Source organism: Pecten maximus, unplaced genomic scaffold, assembly GCF_902652985.1.
Source record: "Pecten maximus unplaced genomic scaffold, xPecMax1.1, whole genome shotgun sequence".
Classification (NCBI taxonomy): Eukaryota; Metazoa; Mollusca; class Bivalvia; order Pectinida; family Pectinidae; genus Pecten; species Pecten maximus.
This window is the reverse complement of record NW_022979484.1, coordinates 94,742-114,538: the sequence shown is the minus strand read 5'-3', so window position 1 is coordinate 114,538 and position 19,797 is coordinate 94,742. Positions and strand designations below refer to the sequence as shown.

Sequence of the window (19,797 nt, the reverse complement as noted above, 5' to 3'; positions counted from 1 at the left end):
CGCTCACCTTGTTAGGATCAGCGCCGGAAGTAAGTAGTAGCTTGATTATTTCAGTTTCGCCCCGTGATGCTGCTCTTTCCAACGCATAACCCTGTGTCAAAATGAGATATTTACATTAATGATTCTTTCATTTTGTAACGGTAAGACTAATACCAAATATTGGAAATGTTGCAAACATCTGTAAACGGTAACGAAACTCGGAACCAGTAGACGTGTTTGGGTTAAAAAGTGTCTGAAATGAACCAATGGCTGAATACAACACTCACCTTGTTAGGATCAGCACCGGAAGTTAGTAGTTGTTTGGCTATTTCAGTTTTCCCCCGTGACGCTGCTCTTTCCAAAGCATCACCCTGTATCAAAGTGGAATATGTTCAATCGTGTATATCTATCGGTAAAGATATAAACTCCGAATATTGTTTGTACAAATTTTACAAATATGCATGTTGATGATTTGTAAAGATCTGACAAAACTGGTCTTTATAATGAAATTAAATACTAAAATAATGTTCTGATTTAAATTAATGGGCGATAGATGAGAAAGAAATATGTATCAGAACTACGGTATAAGTAAATAATAAATACACTAACAACCCTACAAATCACAAGAGCTTGGTCGTGGTGGATAATTGGTAAATGGTAATTCAAAATATGTTTTAACATGTCTCTGATGAGTTGCGTTTTCCAACACACGATTTAGGCAAGTCTTTCATGACACAAATGCTTTTCGTTAATTTGTTTCATATACAATGCCCGTATACCGAGTTACATAGATATATACAGAGTAACATAGACATACAACGAGTCACTTAGACCTATACACAGTAGCATAGACCTATACCGAGTCACATTAACCTATACCAGGTTACATGGATATATATCGAGTTACATATATCTATATAAATTACATATATCTATACCGAGTCACACAGACGTAAACCGAGTCATACAGACCTTAACCGAGTTAAAAAGCTATATATAAAATTATATATCTGATTATTTTCTGGGTAGGAAACAAGATGACCACCGTAACTTCATTTCCGATTTTGGAGACTTTGAGTAATAACGGCAATTCTATTGAACCAATCTTAATTAATTTTGTTTTGTTGTAGTGACATTGACTTAAAAGGACGAAGAATACTTTGATTTTAGTAAGTATTTTATTATACTTTTTGAAGGCTTGGATAAATAATATTCCCAAGTGTCCCATTGAGGAAACATTGGACTATATGAAGCATTCTAGGACATTAAAATGGTAACGACAAAGAAATTTGTTTCTGGAATTATTGTGAAGCAAACGTTCCTTGTGTAAAATGAAACACATTGAAACAACTCACGTCTTTTGATGCTACCTCCCACCAAGTTAAAAACTGAAACAAAGGACAAAGTGAAGTATTACGCAATATGACATATTAATGCTGTCATGATTATTTAAAAAATAATAATTATCAAAACGATCTGAAACGTTTTTTGGGGTTTTTCTTGACAGCATCAGAGCATTGGTATTGTTCAATACCGGGACAGGAAAATGTATGTTTTCAACCTTGTGAAGCGAATTCTCTAACATTGCTTAAAACACTGAGCAAAACTCCTATTACTAAAAGAAAGAATCACATAAATTCTCTGAAAAGCGACTGCTTCTTATTTTCACGACTGTATATTGCATGTCAAAACAGAGGAAGCGACTAAGAAGATTGTTTTTATCATGGATATCATAGATATCCCCAATCTCTGAGCATAGTTGAACACCTACGTCAGTGTGCAAAAATGAACTTGCTGATAAAGTACATGAAGCTTCACTGCATAACAAATGATAGAGTTTCTGAAGGAATAAACGCTACAATCGAAGCAGCAATCGCCATTTTGCTACGCCTTTGTATTGCAACAACGTTTGATGATAAAACTCCTTCCCTGCATGGAAGGCAAATGAAAAAGTTCGTTGAAGTAGATGTAGGATGTCTACCTAAGTGATAATGTAAAGTACATGAAACAAACGTGGTGCAGGCATTCGTCTGCATGTTGAAGTTGTAGCAAACATTCCTGAAAACTGACTTTCTGAGAAAAGACGAACAATTCCTATTAAACAAATTCACGGACTTGTCAACATATCACAGGAAAGAAATCGCCTGCGTTCCATACATTTACATTGTATGATAATGTTTCGCCATTAGGAGGGAAAGAAAAAAAACACGTGAAAAATTAGACGGTCAACGAAGACATGACATGACATGACTCCCCAAACACAGCATCTGATGTCACCAGGCAAGTACTGGAATAACTGGACATCTCAATGTAAGAGCTAGTTAGGAATTTTATTCCCGTATCACTTTCAACACCAGTAATATGTTGATCATATATTGCCAATATCAAGCTCTCTTCCTATGCTGATAATATTTACCGATTCTGAATGAATTCCGAAAAAGAAATAAAACAAATGATAGTCATACATAAGATTTCACTATATAAACTATAGTAAAGTGTAACCCTCCACAAATGGAGAGAGATCCTAGGGTCATGTGATTCACAATTTTGGTACAAAACCATTAAGGCCCTTTTATCCATGAATATTATTTAATTTCATCTTATTTGGGTCTTGATAAGAAAATGTTTGAAATTTCAACTAATTTTACCATTTTTGGCCCCGTCCATAAGCCCCCGGGTGTTAGTCAGGACCAACATGTGCATACCATCAAAGTATCGAACTTTTCGAACTCATCCGATATCGAATCGATATATGGCTGCATATAAAATTTCATCAAACTTGGTTGATATTAAGTTAAAGAATGAGAAAAAAAAACAAACGAACTAATAAATTAAGTACTCACCCAAGGTTTGTATTCGTTAAACATCAGTGATTCCTTACTGCAATAAAATAATTATTGAAGTGTAGTTGGATCTTGTTCGGTTTATAATAATTAAAAAATAAACCAGTCCGTCAGATATCTTCATATTTCAACTGTATTGAAATCAGAACGATTTTTAAAGTGAGCCAACAACGTTATCTTACAAATCAACAATTCAATCAGTCGTCTGCACAGCGAATTCTTTTCGGCGGCCATGTCACTTACTATATATATAGTTACTTTTGTTTTGGTTTCCATACTACTGAACGGCTGAAAAAGATCTAAGCTCTAATATGCCGAAATAAAAATGGAAATCAGTCTACAGCGAAGAATGGATTTGTTTACTCGGGATAACTTCTAAGGTTCGTGCACATATCCTGACGGTCATTTAACTTAATTACAACAAACTTTGCCTCATTACAAAATATTTAAGAGTGATACACATTTTGACCTTTGACCGATGGTCCTGAGCTGAGGTCTGAGTATTTTCGTAGAAGTTGTCCGGACAAGCCTCAACTAATCAGAAGTCGGCGGCTATTTTGAACAAAGGCCCAATGGGCCCGAATCGCTCATCTGCAATGCAGTGATCTTTTCATATATAGATCCTGCAGTCATTTGAAAGCATGCTACAGGACCAATATAATGTCTCTCGGTACTTTGGCTAAGCATACTTGATCGACGTGGCCTTGAATGTGAGTCAAGGTAATTCATTTGAACAAACTTTGTAGCCCTTCATCATAGCATGCTTCAGAACCAATATTGGGTCTCTGGGTCACTTGGTTATCAAGAAGTTGTTTAAAAAGATTTTAGTATGTTAGATCCTTGTGACCTTGAATGGAGGCCAAGGTCATCCATTATAACAAACTTAATAGCCCTTCATCCTAGCATGCTACAGACCTAATATTTTGGTTATCAAGAAGTCGTTTAAAGATTTTAGCATATTTGACCCATGTGACCTTGAATAAAAGTAAAGGTCATCCATTTGAACAAACTTGGTAGCCCTACAACCCAGCATGCTTAAGACCTAATATTGGGTTTCTGGGCTCCCTGCAGGTAGGGCGTAAGAATTGTACCTGCTGCCCCCATTGCATGATCGTAAGAGGCGACTTAACTTGGGATCTTATCTTTTCTCTTCTTTCTTAACAACTTTCTTCTTCCTGGTGTCTCCCTTGACAATGCCTCACTTTTGGCCTTTAGTTGAGCGTTCGCACCTGTGAGGAAGGCTTTGGATTTTGTCCCCTGGGCGAGACATACCAGAGAATGGCAGTCGCTACTCCTGCTTAGCGCTCAGCATATTTGGAGTGGAACGACTGGTTCGCCCGTTGTCAGTATAATGTGACCGGGTGGGTGTGCTGCTGGGTGTCTTCGGCAGTATGCTTCAGTGAGGTAGCACTATAAATCGGCAAAAGTTCCGGCCTATCACAAGGAGACTTAACACGAACATATCGCGGCCTCCCGAAACACATACGCACTCACCACACGCATACATACCGCACGCACGGGAGGCCGTCCTTAAATGACCTTAGATGTTAATAGGACGTTAAACAAAATAAACCAAACCAAACCAAATGGGTCTCTGGGCCTTTTGGTTATAAAGAAGAAGTTGTTTAAAGATTTTAACATATTTGACCTCTGTAAACTTGAATGAAGGTCAAGGTCATCAACTTAAACAAACTTTGTTGCCTTTCATCCCAGCATGTTACACACCCGAATTCAGGAATCTGCGCCTGTTGGTTATTGAGAAGTTGAAAATGTAAATTGTTTACGACGAACGACTCACGACGGACGACGCCGGACGAAAGGCGATCGCAATAGGTCAACTGAGACTTTGTCTCAGGTGACCTAAAAATGTGTGGAGGTCCCTAGTTTGAGTCCTGGCAGATTCGTATTTTTTCTCTTCCATCGCAAACTCCAGAAACCCTGGTTAGGTCAAGCTTGATTAAGTTTGTATTTGGTTGTGGCTCATATGTGATCTGACTGTACGAGTATAGGTATGACTTGAATATTTTCTGTCTGAACATATTATTTCATGTGGTAATGTATTTTGAATACAATTGTTGTGTTACCTGTTCAATGGTGTTTGACAATTATGTATAAACATGTTTTGTATCATTACACAAGAGTGCATTTTTCTTCATTTGAGACCAAGGTTATTGTACTTCAGCTATTAATGTTTTGTGTAAACTTCCGGGGGTATATTCAAATTGTTATATTGTCACATTCGTAAGTGCTGAAGTATTACATACTTGTAAACTTGATATGTCACGCAAGCTTCATGTTGTTACAGTGTCCAATTGTTGCAATTGTGTGTGAACATACTAATTATTATTGTAAACTGCAATAAACAATCATGCATTCATTGTTTAGCACTAACTAGGCAGAACTATTTAGATGATTGTTTTTCTTCATACTTAACCGAGACTATATTTGTTCAACCCATGCATGACATTGCAACTTATCTTTTCATATCATACTTTCCATCCTTACATGTCCTTTCAAATATAAATACCTCTGAATATAACGATTCTCAATTATTTGTTTAACTATTGTTTTTTTTTCATGTTGATATCTAGTCCATGCTTTCATAGATAAACAAGATGTACGTGCATGTAGTTTTATTTTCAAGTCTTCGATATCACTGTATGAAAAGATAAAATGTTTCATGCCCGAAGACATAAATTAATTTTACCTTTTAATTAAAATATGGAAACAATACGTTCAATTTGGTTCATGTATACAATGTAAAATGTGTACCTTATTCTAAATTACTTTAATTATTTTAAAAACAATATTCACTGTATGTTAACTAATATTGTAATATATATGTCCCGTTTGTTTTTATGATGGCTTAGTGCGTCTCTATTTGTTGCATTAAACTTCCAATACATTGGGCTGTGAAGGCTGCCCTCGGCCATGATACGTATTTCTATATAAACACCTTACACATGTTTTAATTCTTTTGTTTCATCGTTTGTGAAGTTCAAATGGAATAACATACACCTATGTCACATCCTGATAATAAGTTACACTCTATCAAGATTCATTTTTTAATTGGCGTCTTTGTTACAAAGTTATCAGGAGAGAAGTCAGTCTCGCCCGCCGATTTGGTCACTTATTTGTTATAATTCATACATGTTAAATAAAGCAAGGAGGTTTTTGTGGTATGCGAAGGGGGTTAACTGTTAAGCACTTCATGATAGACTTATCGATTTTCAGCATATTCTTGAAAATGTTACCAAGTTAATAACACGAAGAGACTGTTTGAGAAAGTGAATATTTCCACGATATCAATGCATCATAAAGAATGTGATGTTGATTTGACTTTGATGTCGTTTTGCTTCTATTCTTGGTTCTGTATGACCAGATATATTAATAGGCTGTTCTATATTTGATCAACCAATTAATCACTCAATTAATCCCAATTAAAAAAATAACTATCATAAATTTAGCATACAAACCGAAACAAAGTACTGTTTACAAGTAATGCATAGCGAATATAGAGTGAAAATGGTGAAAAACAGTTTGATCGAACAATCATCTAGCTGATTCAAATGTCACACAATGATTTCGGGCAATATCTGGAATATGGGGATATTTCTCCCGGCCTAATCTGACTCTTGTGTCTTGCAAGGTATATGTACTTACCTTATTCATACTCAATCGAAACACAAATATCACGATGAGACAGGATTATTTGTTCACAATAGTGCATGAAGTATTTTTACAATATCGTCCACCTATACACTGTATCCATATAAAATCATTTTGGGATGACACGTCTGTTAACACTTCGGCATTCCAAACGTTTCTCATATATCAGATGAGACAGGGTTATTTGTTCACGTATTTGTACCTACCATCACAAATGGGGCCTGTATCGCTCACCTGGTTCGATTTGACCAAATGTCAAAATAATGTTCATGTTCAATTCCTTTTGTTTGTTAACCTCAAACAATGCTATTTATGGTTATAGCGTGGGGATCCCAACTGCTTTAAAGAAATAATGAAGTCCAGACTCTCTGAGTTTACAACATGCATTTATAACTTTATGACTAGTAGTGATTTGAAGGAATTACCTCTATTTCCCATATGGGGCCCCGCCCCTTTTGCCCCTCAGGGGTCAGAGTCACCATTTATGCAAAATCTGTTCCCCTTCCCCCAAGAATGTTTCTTACCAAATTGGGTTCAAATCCATTCATAACTTTATGACTAGTAGCGATTTTAAGGAATTACCTCTATTTCCCATATGGGGCCCCGCCCCTTTGGCCCCTCGGGGTCAGAGTCACCATTTATGCAAAATCTGTTCCCCTTCCCCAAAGGATGTTTCTTATTAAATTGGGTTCAAATCCATTCATAACTTTATGACTAGTAGCGATTTGAAGGAATTACCTCTATTTCCCATATGGGGCCACGCCTCTTTGGCCCCACGGTGGTCAGAGTCACCATTTATGCAAAATCTGTTCCCCTTCACATAAGAATGTTTCTGACCAATTTGGGTATAAATCCATTCATAACTTTATGACTAGTAGCGATTTGAAGGAATTACCTCTATTTCCCCATTAGTCCCCGCCCCTTTGGCCCCTTGGGGGTCAGAGTCACCATTTATGCAAAATCTATTCCCCATCCCCAAAGGATGTTTCTGACCAAATTGGGTTCAAATCCATCATAACTTTATGACTAGTAGCGATTTAAAGGAATTGCCTCAATTTCCCCTATTGGGCCCCGCCCCTCAGGCCCCTTGGGGGTCAGAGTCACCATTTATGCAAAATCTGTTCCCCTTCCCCAAAGGATGTTTCTGACCAAATTGGGTTCAAATCCATTCATAACTTTATGACTAGAAGCGATTTGAAGGAATTACCTCTATTTCCCCATTAGGCCCCGCCCATTTGGCCCCTTGGGGGTCAGAGTCACCATTTATGCAAAATCTGTTCCCCTTCCCCAAAGGATGTTTCTGACCAAATTGGGTTCAAATCCATTCATAACTTTATGACGAGTAGCGATTTAAAGGAATTGCCTTAATTTCCCCTATTGGGCCCCGCCCCTCAGGCCCCTTGGGGGTCAGAGTCACCATTTATGCAAAATCTGATCCCCTTCCCTGAAGGATGTTTCTGACCAAATTGGGTTCAAATCCATTCATAACTTTATGACTAGTAGCGATTTTAAGGAATTACCTCTATTTTCCCATTAGGTAGCACACCACAGTAAGACAGCCTGGCCATGGGCAATTTTTTTGTTAAGCAAATAACTCCTGTATTATGATATGTATAAAAAATGAAAAAATAAATGTACACTATAATTGGTATATCCAGTATGAAGTAGTACATACAGGCTTCACATTTATTAAAACAAAAATCAATAAATTGGTTCCGGATTTTAAATATCCGGATTTTCCGAACGTGTGTTTACACAGGAAATTTAGTTTGGCCTACAGCGCAAAACGGAAGCCCACAGAAAAGGTAAGATAGCGGAAAAACTTAATTTACAACATATGTCCAAACAAGATTAATTCTGTCTTTGGGATAGAGATATTTAATTTTAAATAGGTCTCAGAAAAAAAATTGTGTAGAGAATTGTGCCATTTTGGGTCAAATATCATAATATTTTGCAATTTTTGAGAATTTTTTAAGCTGTTACCATGGTATTCACAGCTCTAAAAATCACAGAAAATATCAGTTTACTTATCCTTCAGAGCTCTATTAAAATTGCAAATGTTGTACAGATTTCAAATATATATACTTTATTAGAGGTTATATGTAAGGTTAACTGGCAATGTTTACATATCTAAAGCATGTGCCATATTTTTCAGAATTTGGCATTTTTACTGTACACTGCTACCTTATAAGGGCTGAAAAATGTCATTTTTTGGAAATTGTGCTTAATTATGCTTGATTAAGCTTCATTTTAGTTCATTATTGCTCAAAAATGCATAAAAACAATTTAAAACTTGTTTATTATCAGGCTTGTCATATTAGAGGAATCAAGGGAGGTAACTCGCATATTTACCCATTTTAAGGGTGGGTTAATTAAGCATAATGTTAATGAGTCAGTGTAAATTGAAAAGATATTCTATGTTTTATAACAAACCCAAAATAATTTATTGGGTATCTAACAAACCATATAGACTGAATTCTGGTTTGTTTTACCTGATTTATTACCCCGTATCCATGGAAACTATTACAGTAAGTGTTATTTTTTGAAATATTTGGTGAAACCATTATTTTCAATTTATTTATACATTGGTAAGCATGTAATTTCAATTGATGGAGTGTACGGTTGATACAATATTGTCAATTATTGTCACTTCCTTCGGTAAAGCAGAAAAAATAGCATTTTCCGCATAAAATGGGATCAGCGGACACTTTCATATGATCATTGGTACATATCTGAATTACCGGGGTGGAAACAGATGACTGTGATGTCATAGGCATGACATTTTGAAATCTTGGATGTCATGTCATGATTTATCAGTTAGAATATTGCATGTGTTGCTAAGCTGAGGTTTGGAAAGGAATTTGGTTATTTATTATGACACCATTGAGTATTTATGACGTCATAGATACCATCTGATGACGTCATAGTTACTGATGACGTCATGGTAACTATGACGTCATATTACAAGGCTAAATTTGATAGTTGTATAGTATTTTTGCTTGATTACATGCACAGAGACTCAAAGTACCACATTCAACTCAAAACACAACTTTATTCAAGAGATATACAGAATTATGGGAGTTTTCATCTTCAAAATTACCTCCCCTTATTACTGGATTGGGAGAAAAAGTTGTCAAAATACACCTCTCAGGGAAATCAGCAATACTCGGTGACTATTAAAGATACACAGTAACCCGATATGTCATTTTGTTCGTCGGAACATATTCTAGACATTCATGGGCTTTTTAGTAAAATTAGAATTAACAAAAGTGATGTATAAGGTAGCACACCACAGTAAGACAGCCTGGCCATGGGCAATTTTTTTGTTAAGCAAATAACTCCTGTATTATGATATGTATAAAAAATGAAAAAATAAATGTACACTATAATTGGTATATCCAGTATGAAGTAGTACATACAGGCTTCACATTTATTAAAACAAAAATCAATAAATTGGTTCCGGATTTTAAATATCCGGATTTTCCGAACGTGTGTTTACACAGGAAATTTAGTTTGGCCTACAGCGCAAAATGGAAGCCCACAGAAAAGGTAAGATAGCGGAAAAACTTAATTTACAACATATGTCCAAACAAGATTAATTCTGTCTTTGGGATAGAGATATTTAATTTTAAATAGGTCTCAGAAAAAAAATTGTGTAGAGAATTGTGCCATTTTGGGTCAAATATCATAATATTTTGCAATTTTTGAGAATTTTTTAAGCTGTTACCATGGTATTCACAGCTCTAAAAATCACAGAAAATATCAGTTTACTTATCCTTCAGAGCTCTATTAAAATTGCAAATGTTGTACAGATTTCAAATATATATACTTTATTAGAGGTTATATGTAAGGTTAACTGGCAATGTTTACATATCTAAAGCATGTGCCATATTTTTCAGAATTTGGCATTTTTACTGTACACTGCTACCTTAGGCCCCGCCCCTTCGGACCCTTGGAGGTCAGAGTCACCATTTATGCAAAATCTGTTCCCCTTCCCCAAAGGATGTTTCTGACCAAATTGGGTTCAAATCCATTCATAACTTTATGACTAGTAGCGATTTGAAGGAATTACCTCTATTTCCCCATTAGGCCCCGCCCCTTTGGCCCCTTGGGGGTCAGAGTCACCATTTATGCAAAATCTGTTCCCCTTCCCTGAAGGATGTTTCTGACCAAATTGGGTTCAAATCCATTCATAACTTTATGACTAGTAGCGATTTAAAGGAATTGCCTCAATTTCCCCTATTGGGCCCCGCCCCTCAGGCCCCTTGGGGGTCAGAGTCACCATTTATGCAAAATCTGATCCCCTTCTGCCAAGGATGTTTCTGACCAAATTTGGTCAAAATCCAATAAGAACTTTTTGACTAGTAGCGATTTGAAGCAAATGTTGACGGACGGACGACGGACGACGGACGACGGACCATGGCATAAGCTCACCGGACCTTCGGTCCAGGTGAGCTAATAACATTTCCTTGGATAACTTTGGTAATATATTTAGAAAAGATCGCGATAATAATGGAGGCGGGATACTTATTTATGCTAAAAATAACATTAACATTAAGCGTAGACCGGACCTTGAGTCCAATAATCTTGAACTTATCTAGAATCTATTCTTATTGGTTGTATATATAGACCCCTTAATACCTCAGTTAGTTACTGGGATATTCTCGATGATAATCTCAACAATGTAGCTGATTTACAAAGAGACATTATTCGTGTGGGCGATATAAATCAAGATATGATTAATCTTAATCCAAATTCTCATTTTCAAAGAATTTTATTAAAGTATGGATTAGAAAATACCGTTTCGGAACCTACAAGAATTACATGCACTTCTTCTTCTTCAAAACTAATAGACGTATTAATAACTAATAATACTAATCTTATAGCTAATACTTCAGTACATAGTCCCTCTTGTAGTGATCACTGTCCAGGAACTACAGAGCTCAATTTTAAATCTCTTAAAAACCATGCTTATAAAAAAACACTCCTATATTTTAATAATACAGACTACGACGGTGCTAACAACTTTCTTAATTCTATCGATTGGAATGAACGCTTACAAGGTGATACCAATAACATGAATGCTATCCTCACTGATACAATTCTTACAGCTATTGACCAATATGTTCCAAAAAATACTGTAACTATTAGGCCCAACGATAAAATCTGGATGACGAATGACATTATAATAAAAATTCGTCAGAGAAATCGTCAGCATTCGAAAGCTAAATTAACCAATACTCCTGCCTCTTGGAACAAATTAAGAACTATTCGGAACGAAGTGATTTCTTCTATCCAAGAGGCAAAAGAAAAAAAACTTTCTAAACTCCAATCACCCTTAGTTAATAAGTCTATTCCGCCCGGTAAGTGAAGGCGTATTGCCAAATCAGTTATGAATCTAAAAACAAAATGAAGCAGATGCCCCTTTGGTTGTAAACGGAGAGTTAAAATTACACCCTATTGACAAAGCTGAATCCTTCAACGACTATTTTACGTCTATATCGGTTTCCAATAAGAATGCTGACGATTTACCATCTGATTGTCCCCAACCTCAACATACCTTCTCTACTATCAATATTACCGAGCAAGACATTGTAGATCAGTTACGTCTTCTCAACGCAAGTAAACCTGCAGGTCCGGATACTATTCCCCCTAAATTTATTAAAGGTATTTCTAATTCGCTTATTAAACCACTGCATGTACTATTTAACAAGTCTATTTCTTCTGGTATTCCTCCGACTGTATGGAAGCATTCTAATGTCACTCCAATTTATAAAGGCAACGGTTTACGATCTGATCCATCGAATTTTCGACCAATCTCTGTTACTCCTATTTTTAGTAAAATATAAGACAAAATTGTAAAAAAGTACATGTTTAATTTTCTATCAGAGAATAATATCATTTCCAGTAATCAATCGGGGTTTTTATCTAAAGATTCAACTACTTTTCAACTATTGCATATATATGACACAATTGTAAAACGTTTGTATAAGGGTAAAGAGGCAAGAATGGTTTTCTGCGATATAAGTAAAGCTTTTGACCAAGTTTGACATGATGGTCTAATATATAAATTGAAAAAAAAATTGGTATCAGGGGAAATATGATTAAGTGGTTTTCATCTTATTTAAACGGTAGGATGCAGAGAGTGGTCGTCGATGGATTCAGAACTTCTTGGAAAACCATTCAGGCAGGTGTGCTCAAAGGTTCCGTGTTGGGTCCATATCTATTTTTATTATATATAAATGATATATGTGAAAATTTAACTTCAGATTTGAAACTGTTTGCTGATGACACATCTTTGTATATACTTATAGAGGGAGACCGACAGGAATCTGCAAATATTTTAAATTCTAATCTCAGGAAAAATTCCTCATGTGTAGACGCCTGAGAAATTGTTTTTAATCCAGAAAAAAACAGTAGCTCTTCTTTTTACAAGGCGTGTTGACTCCCAGACTTTAAATCCTAATCTGGTCTTTAATAACCTTACTATCAAAAATGTAACAAATCACTAACATCTTGGTCTCCTCTTTAATTCTATGGCTAACTGGTCGACTCATATCAATTTTATTTATGAAAAAGCATATAAAAGGATAAATATACTCAGGATGTTGAAATGCAAAATTGATAGGTCTCTTACAACTATGTATACTTCTTTTATTCGGCCTATCATAGAATATGCTAGTATTGTGTGGTCTAACTGTACCCAGGTAGAATGGAACCTCTTGGAGTCAATTCAACTTGATGCAATACGTATAATTACTGGATTAAGAAAAGGAACTAGTCATTCAGTATTATATTATGAAACTGATATTGTACCTCTAATTGCTAGAAGACATCTACATCAAAATACTACTTTTTTATAATATTTTTAACAATAACTGTCCGCATCATATCACTGACTAACTACGACCTTTTATTAACACCAATGATGTCTATAATTTTCGCCATGCTAGATTGTTTAATATTCCTGCCTTGAGAACTCAACTACACAGCAATAGTTTGTTTCCGTCCTTGATGTCTGAATGGATCAGTCCGTCCTGTCCGTTTCCCTCTATGTCTTCCGTACGTGAAATAAAAAAAAGCAATGCTTACAGGCTGGTATTACAGATAATTTCCCACTGTGTTCTTAAACATTTAAATATTCTGGCGAAAGAAAAATCAATATTAAAGTATGTCAGTAAAGAAATTCCGCTAGTAATCTAAACTGATTTATTTTATTCTCACTTATGTGATAGTCCTGCCTGCCGGTGTGGTTTTCCGATTGAAGATTCCTATCACTATTTTCGGTATTGTCCTCTCTATACTAATCAAAGAATTCGCCTAAGTAACTCCATTGCTGTATTAGATGTTAACATTCCTCTTTCTATCGAAACTTTCCTCTATGGATATAATAGTTATGTTTTTAATTCAAATGATATGTTATTGAAGATCGTAAAGGAATACATTAGAGATACCAAACGCTTTATATAAGATATTAATAACTAATTATAATTAATCGAGTTGATTTTAGATTTATTAATTAAGATGTGAAAAAAGTATTAATCTAAGAGGCATTTTGACATGTCTAACATACGCTTCGTGATTTTTTATATTCAACTTTCGAGACTCTCCGAAATTGTCTGTTTAATCACTATTATCTTTGCACTACATATATTTTCTAGTTGTGGATTTTATGTATTGTACTGTTATCAATGTAATTATCAGGAGAGGGCTAATATAGGCATTGCCTGTTGCCAAATTCCTTTTGAATTAACATCTTCAATAAAATATTCTGAAATGAAAAAATATACAAGTATTTCCGGTTTTCATTTGAGAACAAATATATGTTGAGTGTTTATCTAGTGTTACATGCTAAATAAACTAAGCGTAAATTACAGTTAATATACATCTGTAATGCTGTTAACATATATAAATGGGACAAAGAAATAATTCTAACAGTGTGGACATGAAATATGTCAAATTTTCGACGCAGTCCACCCATTTATCAAGACACAGATAATTCAAATACAATCACATGCTATATAATCAGTACTGGACAATACAAGATACAGTAAAGAAGTATTTTAGGCAGTACTTGAAATAACAACCATGAACTCTTCGGCTGACGAGGGTGTTGGCTAGCGTGACATGTACAAAGCCATGTTCTATGATGGGACGCCATATGACCAACGGTCAAGACATTTGAAAATATCCCGCGCGTGTAAATGCTGTAGTGTTAATAGATGTGTCATCCCAAAATGATTTTATATGGATACAGTATCCAGGAGCTGGTGGGCGATATTGCATAAATACTTGATGCACTATCGTCCATGAAATGATAATGGATAAAATAAATATATTTTGTAAAAAGTCTAGAGAACTCTGAAAATACCCTGTTAAGAATCAAATTGGCCAACATCCCTTAGAGCAAAGTTATATAAAGTGACACGGTTTGTACGTTTACCTGTAGAATCTGTGTATACAAAGCTTGCACGTTTAAGTGTAGACTCTGTAGAATGGAGACAGTTTGCACGTTTACCTGTAGACTGTGTATAGACATGGTTTTCACGTTTACCTGTAGACTGTGTATGGACACAGTATATGCCTTTACCTGTATAGTCTGTTTATGGACACAGTTTACACATTTACCTGAACACTGTGTATAGACAAAGTTTGCACGTTTACCTGTAGACTCTGTGGATTGGACAGTTTGCACGTTTACCTGTAGACTGAGTATGGACACAGTTTGAAGGTTTACCAGTAGACTTTGTGTATGGACAGTTTGCACGTTTACCTGTAGACTGTGTATGGATACCGTTTGCAGGTTTACCTGTAAAATCTGTGTATGGACAAAGTTTGCACGTTAACCTGTTGACTGTATGGACAAAGTTTGCAGGTTTACCTGCAGACTGTGTATGGACACAGTCTATACATTTACCTGTATAATCTGTTTATGGACATAGTTTGCAGGTTTACCTGTAGACTCTGTGTATGGACAGTTTGCACGTTTACCTGTAGACTGTGTTTGGATACCGTTTGCAGGTTTACCTGTAAAATCTGTGTATGGACAAAGTTTGCACGTTTACCTGTTGACTGTATGGACAAAGTTTGCAGGTTTACCTGCAGACTGTGTATGGACACAGTCTATACATTTACCCGTATAATCTGTTTATGGACATAGTTTGCAGGTTTACCTGAAGAATCTGTGCATGGCCAAAGTAATATATACGCTAGTATCCGCCCTCGGCCCATGTTTGCCGAAGGTTTCATTGTGGTTTTTCCAGTTACTTAAACATTATTGTTATTGTATTTTATTGTATTTCCAGTACTTCTTATATATAATATGTGATTGTATTTGTATTTTTTTTGTGTTTTGATAAAGGGGCGGATTGCCTCGAAAATTTAACAAGCCTCCTTGTTCACACTGTTTGAATTATTTCTTTGCTTTTAGACCAAAAAATGTAAGATATCTGGTAGTGAGCAGCAAATTACATTCATCTGCCTCTGTCGTTACAACAGGCTCCTTCAACACATGCAGCAAACAACGTGCAAATTGTGTCCACAGACACGTTTAAATGTGTAATAAACATCCATGTTTATCACTCTTTACAAACACTGACATGCACATCAGCCAATGTTGTATATCTCCTCTCCTGCAAAAAATGCAAAATGCAGTATATTGGAGAAATCAGCACAAAGCTCAACATCAGAATCAACAATCACCGTTGCTCCATCAAGCAAAACAGACCAGACTTTCCTGTGGCAAGGCATTTCAATTTACCTAGTCACAGTTGGAAGGATATGCAGGTGGTCGCCATTGATCATTGTCCTACCCGGAATGAAACGAAACGTCGTTCCAGAGAAATATACTGGATTACCAATCCCCCAAACCTGCTACGCTCGGGGTATGAACGAACGTTGAAGGACCTCTTCTGGGTGTATTCTACATGTGACCATTATATTTGACAATTCATGTAGTTAATTATTCAATTTGTTAAAATTTTCATAATTGCTGTACTTTTGGGGGCATCGATTCATTGTTGCTCTTTAATACTCACATTTAGTCGCCTCCCGCCATCATGCAACGGCATCTTGGTCCGATTTGGTCCGAATCGTCTGTTTCCCGTAGCGTCCTGTAGGGACACTTCGGCATTCGTATTTCTTATATTCTCAGTCTTGATAAATATTCGTAGTAGTTTTTTTTCACATCACTCTCTATAATTCTAATGATCTTAAACATATTTTTCTATAGTTTTTCAGACTTTGTACACGATATTTCGTCTATCACTGTAGAGACGAGAATGAATAAATTTTATTCTGAAATCTGATATCAATGCATTGTCGTCCCCTTGCTGTATTTTGGGACGAATCGTCTTTGAACTCTTCGATATACTTTCACGTGCGGGGGAATTCAAAATATCTCTGCCGTTGGTCGCATATCGTTCTTGTGTTGAACATGATAGTCACGCTAGTATCCGCCTTCGCCCCACGTTTGCGGAAGGGTTCATTGTGGTTTCTCCAGTTACTAAAACATTATTCTTATTGTATTTTATTGTATTTTATTGTATTTCCAGTACTTCTTACATATATATATTTAATATGTGATTGTATTTGTATTTTTTTGTGTTTTGATAAAGGGGCGGATTGCCTCGAAAATTTAACAAGCCTCATTGTTCACACTGTTTGAATTACTTCTTTGCCCCATATATATATATATAAGCGGTATAGTCTAACCAGAATGACCTGTCGTGTTGAAATTTGATTAGCATATTGGTTACAGAATAGTCTAGATTTAGCGACAAAACTGTAAACATGTGAACAATTGATCACATAGTTATTGTTTTAATATGTGTAATCCATGTGTCAAATATAAATCATAAAATCCCTGTGCTGTCAATATAGAATTGTTACAAAAACAAATGCTCCAAAACAGCACCCTGCTGGAGACAAGTATTCCCAGTCAATATGTTTTGTTAACATACCTGTGCACAAATGGAATTACCCACGAAAACGTCAACGCGAAAGGTCATTCTGGTTTGACTATACAAGGGCTAATTGACATGTTGTGAGCCTCGTATTGAAGGAGCTACTCAATTATGTTCTTTTAAAGTCCTACTATTCTCTGACTATACAGGGCCGTTTATTCAAGGACTAGTCTCATTTGGTTAGTTCATATCGACGAGGTAGCACTCGAAAATAACAAGGCAAGCGGTTTTTATAAAATTGACAAAATCTGTTTGGGTTAGGGTGAAAGAGTCTGTCATTGCCATAATTGCCATTCAGAATTGCGACTTTGAATTGATTGAGCATCCGCTTTACCTTCATATTGTAACGAACGCCGTCCCCACACAGCTATTCGTCAATATTTTAAGTTCCTCTTCTTAGTGTAGTCACAGACTACTCTCCAACAACCGATGAGGTCTTTTGTCAATTCTGTCAGCTCATTCAATCATAGGTCAAAAGATTTCTACTGTATCTTACCAATCACTTTTTCAATTGAAGAAATAACTCATAGGCAGTAATAAAGTGCAATACATATAATTCTGGAATTCTTCTGATACAATATTTATTTACAATACATTTGATACCTCACAGAATCATTCAAGTCTCCACTCTATCAATATTTGATTAGATATTCAATAGCATGTTATTCCTTTCTCTTCCCTTTTTCTATAATTCTATTTCATTTAATAAAGAAACTCGAACAATATCAATTCTATTCTGTGATTTATAATTTAAGGTAATCAACAATGATTGTCAGAAATGACTAGATATAAAGTCATTCTATCTCTTGACAATACTGTCACCAGAATGGCACTAATAGGCAATGATTGAAGTAATATAATGTCTTTAATAATGAGAGGACAATAATCCCAGAGTATACGTTAACTTACAACAATAACAGTATAACAATTAATAAATATTTATAGGGAATGATCTGAGTAATCAGTCCCTCTAATACTACGAGAACACTAATCTCAAAGTATTAGCTAGCCTACTACTACTACTACTACTACTACTACTACTACTAATATTTTATTATTATTGTAAAATATTATAACATTAATGGACTGCCCTGCAGGTAGGGCGTAAGAATTGTACCTGCTGCCCCCATTGCATGATCGTAAGAGGCGACTAAACTTGGGATCTTATCTTTTCTCTTCTTTCTGAACAACTTTATTCTTCCTAATGTCTCCCCTGACAATGCCTCACTTTTGGCCTTTAGTTGAGCGTTCACCCCTGTGAGGAAGGTTTTGGGTTCTGTCCCCTAGCCGAGACATACCAAAGTCTTTAAAAATGGTAGTTGCTACTCCTGCTTATCGCTCAGCGTATTTGGAGTGGGACGACTGGTTCGCCCGTTGTCAGTATAATGTGACCGGGTGGGGTGTGCTGCTGGGTGTCTTCGGCAGTATGCCTCAGTGAGGTAGCACTATAAATCGGCAAAAGTTCCGGCCTATCACAAGGAGACTTAAGACGAACATACCGCAGCCTCCCAAAACACACATACGCACTTACCACACGCATACATGTCGCACGCACGGGAGGCCGTCTTTAAATGACCTTAGCTGTTAATAGGACGTTAAACAAAATAAACCAAACCAAACCAAACATTGATGGAAAATTATTATATACTTATTTTCCTCAACGTACTGATACTTAAATATTTCCCCCTGTGACCTATATGAGCTACGGCGTAATAATACCTGCCGATACCAGCGGTTCAAGCTGTCGGAATGAAGATGCTGTCGGTCTTTTATAGAGCTCGCGCCTCCAAACTTCCCTCCGAATTCAATATAAGGAAATAGTGACTTTTGTTAGAGATTATTCTACTTTTACTAGTTGGGTGACACCTGAAGGATGTCACAGAAAGAATGAAGCGTAGTGAGGGGCGATAACTCTGTTTCAGCAGTTTTCATAAAAAAATCGCTCAATATCTAAATTTCAACCAATGAGAAGACTGTGTTATAGGTTGGGCCGCGGGGCCGAGTGGTTAAGGTGTCCCAACATTTTATCACTAGCTGTCCATCTCAGGGATGCGAGTTCGAAACCGACGTGGGGCAGTTACCTGGTACTGACCGTAGGTCAGTGGTTTTCCTCCGGGTACTCCAGCTTTCCTCCACCACCAAAACCAACACGTCCTTACAAATATTGTAAATGACCCTGGCTTTTAATAGGACGTTAAACAAAAATAAGTAAAACTGTCTTATTGCCAAGGAAATGAAACCCATAAAGTTGAATTTGCTGTCCCATAATACCCCTATTTCATTGAAATCAGACAATATCTAAATTTGGACCAATCAGAGGCCAGGAAATGGCGACCATTTTG

General features: G+C 36.2%; 1 long non-coding RNA gene across 1 annotated transcript; it reads right to left on the bottom strand.

Moving 5' to 3' along the window:
* Positions 1-265: 265 nt before the first annotated feature.
* Positions 266-2,887, bottom strand: LOC117318717. The gene is made up of 3 exons (XR_004530436.1): positions 2,823-2,887; positions 1,335-1,367; positions 266-350 (listed from the first exon to the last, which is right to left on the bottom strand). It is a non-coding gene; the product is annotated as an uncharacterized LOC117318717 (long non-coding RNA).
* Positions 2,888-19,797: the final 16,910 nt, after the last annotated feature.